Source organism: Abramis brama (genome assembly GCF_963993115.1).
Source record: "Abramis brama genome assembly, chromosome: 6".
Classification (NCBI taxonomy): Eukaryota; Metazoa; Chordata; class Actinopteri; order Cypriniformes; family Leuciscidae; genus Abramis; species Abramis brama.
In genome coordinates this window covers 37,956,042-37,966,239 of record NC_139968.1, presented here as the reverse complement: position 1 = coordinate 37,966,239, position 10,198 = coordinate 37,956,042, and the positions used below count along the sequence as shown (strand labels likewise).

General features: G+C 34.1%; 1 long non-coding RNA gene across 1 annotated transcript; it reads right to left on the bottom strand.

The window, feature by feature from the left end:
- Positions 1 to 5,734: 5,734 nt before the first annotated feature.
- Positions 5,735 to 9,256, bottom strand: LOC311085394. The gene is made up of 5 exons (XR_014606808.1): positions 9,209 to 9,256; positions 8,978 to 9,113; positions 7,912 to 7,992; positions 7,662 to 7,811; positions 5,735 to 5,991 (listed from the first exon to the last, which is right to left on the bottom strand). It is a non-coding gene; the product is annotated as an uncharacterized lncRNA (long non-coding RNA).
- Positions 9,257 to 10,198: the final 942 nt, after the last annotated feature.

The window sequence follows — 10,198 nt, the reverse complement described above, 5'->3', positions numbered from 1 at the left end:
TATAAATTTAAAATACAGAAAATGTAATAATAATTATCTCAGCCATTAGATTTTGGAGATCACAATTTCAAGAGGGAATTGCAAGTATTATCTATATTTACACAAAAAAATATTTTGGTGTGGTCTGTCTTTTTTGTTGTTGTTGTTAAGAATAATAACATTGAATTTCATTTCAAAGAATTTTTTTTTTTTTTATAATAATACTGGTGACTTAAATTTTTGGTAGATTGTGAATTTACTGAAAATTCTTTAGACACAAATGTAAATGGGGAGGAATAAAAACTCAATTTACTCAATTTAAAATCCCACTACTTTTATACATTGAAAGAAACAAGAAATAACAAAATGGGGGGAAAAAAACTAAACTATTTTACAGCCTTAAATCTAATATTTGAATAATTTGTAACTCTTTACGTATTTGTAGTTATCTGAATTTCTTGCTGCTTTCTATTCTTTTCTTTTCTATTGTATTTGTTTATCATAATATTTGATTTTATGTTATTGATATGCTATTGCCGTTGTATGTTCATTGTTCAAAATATTGCGAGGGAAAAAAAAAGCAAAAGAAAAAAAGCAGTATTTTTAATATGGAGAGTAAAGGGATAGTTCAACCCCAAAATTAAAATTCTGTCATCATTCACTCACTCTGCTAGGAAATAAAGCCTATGGAAGTCAATGGGTTCATCAACTGTTTTGTTACCAACATCCTTCAATTGTTCAACAGAAGAAAGAAACTCACACAGGTTTGGAACAACATGAGGGTGAGTAAATGATGACAGGATTTTCTAAAAGTATAAACAGGTCTTGATATACAAATACATTCAGTTTTATATAGCTTATCACTGCCATTATATTTCGAAGCTCTTAAAACTATTTTTTTCTCTGTGGCCTTTGATACCTAGTGAGATGTCGACTTTTTATGTGCTTGGTTTAATCTCTTATTTTGATTGCTTTTATTGTGTGGCTATTATTTGTATGCATGTTTATGTTGTTATATGTAACTTTGCATAATTTTCCTGTACAGCACTTTGGTCAACTTTGGTTGTTGTAAAGTGCTTAACAAATAAAGTTGGTATGGTATGGAAGCATATTTCTTACCAGCGCTAGTGATGACTTCACTTCCTGTCAAATGGCGCCTCACTGTGGCCAAACTACGAACAACAACAACAGTCACTGTAACCAACTTTGAAATTTTTAATATATGTTTTTAATTTTCAATTAACAAGTTGTAAAGATACAATAAGAGAGAAAATAACTTGACAAGGTTATCAGGCAGAGGAGCAAAGAGAGCGACTGGTGAATTAAACACGATGACAGACACTGGAGCGCCAACTAGTGGAGGAGCGACCAAACAACTCATTCTCTGCCATTTCCTTAAAACTGATGCTTAACATGTTCTTATAATACACATTCACACATAATTCACAATTTGAGAATGAATGAATACAGCATCAATTGTCTCCATCAAACAACAATAATGGAAGTTGATTGTGTAATTCTAATACAAGCTTTATTTTATTTTTATTTATTTTTTCTGAACGTTGTGATCCTTTCCTCTGGACTTTGTAGGCTATCATATTTTTTTTGTGCTTTAGGACCTTTCAGAGTTTTTAAAGATTTTATATACAGTTTAAATTCATTTAAAAAAAACAACAAATTTGGGAGATGATTTCACAATTCTACATTTGTGAATGAAAAATGTAGCTAGACATACAATTGTATACAGAGCTCATCACCCTTGCTTTGCAATATCAATCCAAATGTTGTAAATATCAAAGCTGGAACCCAAACACAGCAGATGTAAACACCCTCAGAAATTAAACTATAACATAACTGAGGAAGAATCATATTCTCACAGAATAAACGACGCCTGTAATGTGATATTTACACAGGGAAGAGTGACCATTTCGTCAAATTAAAGTACACCACATTTTAAAAGTAAATTAGCATAAAAAAATAATAATAATAATGTACCATGGTATTCATAGTTTTTAATATGACCTCTTCTATGTTAGACGGTTCAGAAACTTTCTGTCTGATAAAACATTACCATACTTTTACAGAGGTAAAAATCACTATAATAATGTATTTCTCATTATAAATTGCACTATGGACAAACAGCCCTTGTTTGAAATGGCTTGACATGAATATTGAGTTGGAAAAGCTTATAATATGTAAAGAAATGTACAAATAAAGGGAAGAGGCAAACATTAATTAATTCCCTGACTTATACTGCACTAGAGCGCTATCTAGTGTTATTAACCTGAAATTCACCTTTCCAAGATTAGCTCCACTGTCCAATATAAATAGACCTACAGGAAACAGAAAGCTTTTAAATTACAGTCGATTAGACACTGTGTTCAGGATTGGGTTTAACCGCTAGTAAAGCTCAAATGTTGAATAACATATTAAAGGTGAAAGTTTAGTGCATCAATGTTGATAGTTGAATGTACGGAGACACTGATTCACAAAAGGTAAAGAGAGAAATGAACAGGATTGATGAAACAGTCAGTCCTACACAAAATACTATAAACATGGAGTTAATACTAGAGACAAACTGACATTGATTTTACTGATGTACTGATATTTACATCTTTCTACTCCGATCATCAGTGGTATGATATTGATGTAACTGATAAATGATGTCATCTGGTGGATTTTTATTTATATATTTTTTTAAACTGATTTTATTCAGTGAAGTGAAGCAAATGTTTTGCATTAAGCTTAAAGCAGCAATACAAAAAAATACAGAGCTGAACATTCTCTAATTTAAAAAAAAAAAAAAAGAACCAATAAAATTTAAAAAATATAATCAATAAGCTCACACAACTATGATAAATCATCACCCGTATCAGATCATTTGCATTCACAATCAGAGAGTAAGATGGGCAGATTTACTTCAGATAACACAAAACAGAGATGAAATTAAGGGGAAATTAAGTGTTTTATAGCACAGAAATAAGACACAGTGTATAATGTAAGTAAATAGAAATAAATGTGGAGATTATTCCTGCAATAAAAGCGTCACATCAAAGAGCAAAACTGTCAGTGTGACACAAACACACGTTTCTAGAAACATTTAGAAAGTGTTAAACTAAAGCGTCACATGTCATTCCTATATAGTCCATACATGACATTTCTCATCTCAGACATCTTGATTTCCAAAGCCCCATTACCGGATCATTGTATTGTAGAAATTAAATTAAATCCAGTTGATAAAGGAAAAATAAAGGCTACTGGAAATTTAACTCCGGTCTGTTAAAAAATAAAGATTATTGTACAAAGATAAAAGAAATAATATTTGAAACTGAAAATAATGAGACTATAGAGAGTTTCTGCAATAAATGGGAATTTGTAAAGTATAGAATTGGAGAATGTTCATTAAGGTTAGCAAGGAGATCGCCAGGGAAAAAAGAAGAGAAGAAGTGAATCTGTTTCAGGAAATTAGTAAATATTGTGATAAGACAGAATTAAACAGTGAAGATAGAAGCAAATTATTGATATTGAAAGCCAAATTAGACGACATGTTTAGCAGAAGAGCTCGAGGTGCGTTTGTGAGATCACGAGCAAAGTGGAGGAAGGAGAAAAGAACAACTCATATTTCAGTCGTTTAGAGAAGAGAAGACAGGAGAATAAGGCAATATCAAGTTTACTGATAAATGGAGTAAAGTGCAAACACAATAAAACCATTTTATAATAATCTTTACACCTCTGCATATTCCCAACCAGATTCCTCACATGTTTTAAATGAAATGAAGGACTTCATCCCCAAGATTGATGTTTCGTTTAAAGAATTCTGTGAGTCGATATAAGAATAGAAGAACTGGATGCCGTGAGCTTGAGATTGTCATTGAATAAATCTCCGAGAACCGATCGACTCACTGCCGAATTTATAGATTATTTTGGAAAAGAAATCAGAAATGTATTATTTAAGGCAATTCAAGAATGCATAGTGAAGAACGACTAAACTAAAGCATGAAGCAAGGCCTAATAATACTTATTCCTAAACATGGCAAAGATAAAAGATTGTTAGATAATCTAAGAGCAATCACACTTCTTAACATTGATTATAAGTTGTTATGGGGAATTATTGCAGCTAGGATGATAGAGTGTCTTCCACAGATCATAAATGAAACACAGTCTGGCTTCATTGCTGAAGATCTGTCCATAATAACAGACGATTGGTACTAGACTTAATCGAGTACAGTCGTACATTTGTAGATCAGGGTTTACTGTATTTTTAGATTTCTACAAAGCTTTTGATTCAGTTGAACACCGAAACTTTAAATCATTTCGGTTTTGGACAGAAATTCTCTAATTTGATTATGATATTAACAGCTGTGTGTGTCTAACGGCACATGCTCACGATTCACAGTTAAGAGGAACATTAGACAAGCCTGCAACACTTCTCCTCTGTTATTAATAATGCTCGCTGAACTATTGTCTATTAGGATTAGAATGAACAATTCTGACGGCTTCAACATCACGGGAAAGCACATCATAATAAGTCAGTTTGCGGACGACACGACTTTATTTCTAAAAGACAAAAGGCAAATTTCCAGAGCGTTGGATTTAGTCAGTCAGTTCTCAAAGGCATCAGGTGTTATATTGAACACTAATAAATGTGAAATAAGCTTTACATGACCAACCAGCTCGCTTAACTGATCATATACAGGTTACATCAGAAGTCAAAGATTTGGTCTTCAGAAATAAAGAAACAAGGGAGAAAGAAAACATTCTTAAAAATATTGATAAATGTAAAGTAATATTTAAGTCGTGGCTGCAAAGGGATATAACAATGTTTGGCAGGACTCTTCTATCCAAGATGGAGAGTATATCAAGAGCCATTTACTCTGCCTTTTCACTAGAAATCTCAAACAACATGATTACATTAATAAATAAGATACATTTTAATTTTATTTGGAAGGATAAATGCCATTATATCTGGAAAAATGACATGATTAAGAGTATTGAAGAGGGAGGCATGAATGTCATACACTGTTAGACAGTTCTTGTAATTTTACAGGAAATTCCTGGCTAATAGTTGCCGTAAATTTACTGTAAACAGTATACAGGACTGTTATTGTAATACTTAATACAACATCCCTACTGTAATTAATTACAATAATCATGTAAATTTACTGGTATTTGCCAGGAATTTCCTGTAATTTCACAGGATAGAATACTGTAAATATTACAGCAAAATGTTATATTTACGGCAACTCAGTAGCCAGGAATTTCCTGTAATTTCACAGGACAAATCAATATACTGTAAAACATTACAAGTATAAATATTACAAGTAAAAAGCTGTCATTTTCCGTATTGGCCAATTAAAAACACAACAATGGTAGATTTTCTTTTTTTTTAATTAACAAACTGTGCAAAAATACATATTACAAAAGTATCCACTTTATCACACATAAAACAAAATTTTACTTTTAAAGAGATACTCCACTTTTTTTGGAAATAGGCTCATTTTACAACTCCCCCAGAGTTAAACAGTTGAGTTTTACCGTTTTCGAATCCATTCAGCCGATCTCCGGGTCTTTAGAAGAATGTCAGAGTTTTTGGTCCCATTGACTTCCATAGTATATATTTTTTCCTACTATGGAAGTCAATGGGACCAAAAACTGTCTGGTTACTGACATTCTTCTAAAGACCCGGAGATCGGCTGAATGGATTCGAAAACGGTAAAACTCAACTGTTTAACTCTGGGGGAGTTGTAAAATGAGCCTATTTCCAAAAAAAGTGGAGTATCCCTTTAATGAAGAAGCTCACTTCCAGACATCCAGGCAGCCAATCATCAGGGGGAACATGATGATATGGAACAAAGGTGTCCAGCCAGACTTGAACTGCATAGGGGAAGTTGTTCATGTTACTATCCCATCAACTCAAAGTCCAGTTTTCTTAGGAGGGTGCAAACAGGTGCGTTGAGCCTGTGTCTCTTCTCGGCTTTACTGCCCGTCTGGGAGTGGATTCCACAAAAAGCTCTGAAAACCGAGAGAGAGGAAAAAAGTTAAAGTTTTCATATCTGTTAAATAATGACAAATACTGTGTAAAAAACATAAGTAACCTACTTGCTCATAAAATAAAATGACTTTGATGTATTTATTTAACATTAACAACTTTAACCATACAATTTAATTTAATGAATTAATGAAAGTTGTAATGTTAAATTGTTGTCCGTCAGTCTCTTCTGTTTACACAAATTATGTCCTGCAGGGGAAAACCAACTCTACTATAGAACAGACACTTAACAGTAATAGCTGGGTCTCCATCCAACTTTTTAATGCACATTTTAACCATTTGAAAAAGAAATCCTGACTGGAAACGGTTAAAATTCACATAAAATATTCTAATGTGAACAAAAACTTCTATGTGGATTGACAAATTTGCATTTTTTGCAATTATATCAGGTGTTTCAAGTTGCCCTGTCAACCTTACGTTTTGATCCCACAGCTGTTCACGACTCCTAGGTGCGTGACCATTTATAATTCGCATAACAGAGTTGATTGAAATGCTCTCCAATTAGAGGGTTTTTTTGCCAAATTTTTACGAATGCGTTTAAAAGTTATGTTTTAATTGGATGGAAACCTATCTATTGACATCATTGCATAGAATATATCAAAGAACCTAACAATACTGGTAATAAGGTAATAATTCATGGGACGTTACATATGAGAATGATGGATTCACTTTACAGTAAGAATTATCATGAATTCATGTATAAATTCATGCATGAATTATGCATTCATATCTCATGAATCATCAGGAACTAACACGAGTTCAACGTTTTTCATTCATGACTTCATGAGTGAACAACACCTTAATTAAAACATTAACTAAGATGGGTAAATCATCATGAATTATGATTTATTACGCATGATCATGATGTTTTCTTTGTTCACAGTTATACCACTGTTCATCAGTGTTTCTAAGGACCAGTCACCACTTTAGTTGAGGGGCCACACACATGAAGTCATTGATAGATAATGCTTAGTTAATGATGACTACTGTATTTGAATGTCAACAGTTCATGTCTTCTTCAAAGCCTGCAGGTGATGATGATGATGATGATGATGTTTATTTCAAACCTGCATTCTAATTTTCTCACAATCAACATAACAGGCAACATAGCAGACAAATTATACAAGTGCATGGTTTGAAAAGGAGGTGGACGAAGCAAACGCTTGTGGTAGTTGGACAGACCCCAAAATAGACCAATCACAGCTCAGAGCACACAGATTCTGTTGACATTCAAATACAGTAGTCATCATTAACTAAGCATCATCTATCAATGACTTCATGTGTGTGGCCCCTCAACTAAAGTGGTGACTGGTCCTTAGAAACACTGATGAACAATGTGCTAATGGTCGCATATGTGAACAAAGAAAAGCATCACGATCATGCATAATAAATCATAATTCATGATGATGTACTCATCTTAGTTAATTTTTTTATTAAGGTGTTGTTCACTCATGAAGTCATGAATGAAAAACGTTGAACTTGTGTTATTTCCTGATGATTCATGAGATATTAATGCATGAATGAATGCGTAATTCATGCATGAATTTATACATGAATTCATGATAATTAATGTACCCATACTGTAAAGTGTTACCTCATTTTCTTTATTAGTGTGTAAACAGTTTAAACATACCTTTGTATAAAGTGCCTGAGGCGTCTTTAGGATACTGCATGTTGAACACATAGTAAGCAGCGAAGGTTTCAGCCACTCCATTCAAAAGACTGTTTTGGGCCCCATCACAACTGTTCCTTCTATGAACACTTGTTGCGATTAGTGTCTCTCCTGAAATGCATTAACACAATATGATAATAAAAGGTGAGTAAATCATGGGGTAATTTTCATTTAAAAGTGAACTACTCTATAAAATAAGGGAAGAATTTACCTTGCACAATTAAGCAAGGTGTGCTGGATAGGTCTCTCTCTCTCTCTCTCTGGATATCAGCAGCTGTGGCAGAGGGCTAGGCTAGGGAATAAAAAACGTAAACATTACCAAATGTATTACCAATTACACAAATGCCAAATTAAAAATCTATTATTATTTTAGTCCATATAGTCTGCCAGGCAGCCACATGTAATTTGAGACAAACAAAATGGTTAACTTAATTTTAATACTACTGATAATTTGCTGCCTTTTCTGAAGACAAAGAGAGCATTGAAAGCTTTTCAACAGAACCCAGGCTCCGGAAAAAAATATATTTTATGACGATGCTGGTTGGATTTAGTTGCGCACGCGCAGTTTATTTTAGATACAGACAGTTACATGACTGCTCTTCCAACCTGGTTTGCCAAGCACAAAGTAATGTTATAACATATGAGCATACCAGATGCTATATTCAGCTTATCTCACAGTTATAGCTGACTCACATAATTAAAGATACCAGCATTGTCGTTTAATTAAAGCCCATATTTCAACTAAAATTTGCTTGTGTTTATTCAGTGGCCGTAAAATCTAACGTTACAAACTTCGTTTATGCTAGTGTGCAAACCACGGCTTCAAGACCCCCGATTACAAGACAGCAAAGCCCTAATAATGTTACGATAGCCTGTCCAGTAGCACGTGTAATCAATGCAATAATAACCTGAGCTAACTGATCGGGCTAACGTTAATGCTTATTTTTAACAGTCTGGGCTAACGTTATTTGAGCTATCGTCATTGTGGTGGTTTTCCATTAACGTTAGGCTACGTTACAAGCTCAGCTCTACTCGATTCTACTCACCATGTTTGTTTTTCCATTGAAAATAGTGCCGTGTATCTGCATGTGGTAACGTTACTATTTTCTTTATGGATTGAGTAACTTAAAGAAGACGCCGCTTCACCGCAGTCAGTTCAGGTTTATAACGTCGTTACCCGGGAGTGACCGGGGCGAGTTGAGCTAACGTTATATCTAACATTACTCTAGCTAATGTTACTGAAATATACCAAGCGAAAAATTGTGAATATCTCGTACCTTGTAGCTGCATGTGGTAACTTTTTTCCGTATGGGTTGAGTAAGAAGACGCCACTTCACCGCGGTCAGTTCATGGTGTTGTTTTACCGGGAGTGAGCGAGTCGAGTCGGGGCGAACGTCACAGAAGCTAATGTCACTGAAATATACCAAACGAAACAATCACCACTCATATGACCGGTATTAATATATCCATAGACTTATAAAAATAGATGGCATGTTAACGTTTCATACCTGAGAGTGTTCCTTCCAAAAGCTTCTTCTTCTTCATCTTCTATAATTTTATTGGCAGTTTGCAGTCAAAGTGCATTACCGCCATCTACTGGGCTGAGGTGTGATCACATAGGGATGTCAAAAAAAAAAAAAAAAAAAAAAAAAAAAAGTAACTAAATAAACAATAAATAAAGCTTCAGCTGGCGCTGCGTGTTCAGCTCCTCCAGCTTCCACTCTTATAGCTCCTTCCAAAAGCTGCTTCTTCCAAAAGTGTTTGATTCTGGTGCCGTTGGCCGCCGCGGTACCGCGCAATTTCAAAATTCAAATCGCAGCAATCCCACAATGCTATGCGGTGGCTGTAAAATAATGCTTCTACAGTGTAGTTACAACAAAATTACAGGACTGTCCATAAATTTCCCATCATGCATTTGTATTTACAATAAAAACATGAATACAATATGTTGTTGTAAATTTTATTGTAAAAATTACATCAATTGCTAACAGTGTAGATTGATCTGTGATGAATGGTGTACTAAAACTAAAATGGATGAATTCTTTTGTGTGTCATAAGGACTCTTTTTGGTTTAGCATCCCGAACGCAATTTTTCAAACAATGGGGGGGGAACTGATTTTGTATTGCGGTGTGACTATGATTTAAACAAACCTGTAAAATGATCTGATCTCCATCAGCAAGCTCTGGACCAGTGGACCCTAATGTTTAAGCTCAACTTTACACACATAATACACCTCTGAGGAACAACAGGTATATCCTGAGTAATGGAAAATCCTGGTTTTTAGGAACTTGGATGGAAAAGGGAATATAGGCGTTGACGCATTTGATGGATATTTTTGGTAATTTGTTGAATTACAGAGATTTTTGTGTTAAATTCAGTTTCCAGTGCCCAGTTAGAGAGTATAATAAAGTGTTAAAGGCCCTCAGCACCCCTGAAAATGAGGATTAAACAGTTTGTAATGTCCTCGAACTCTCAATCAGTAATGAGACCACTTTGT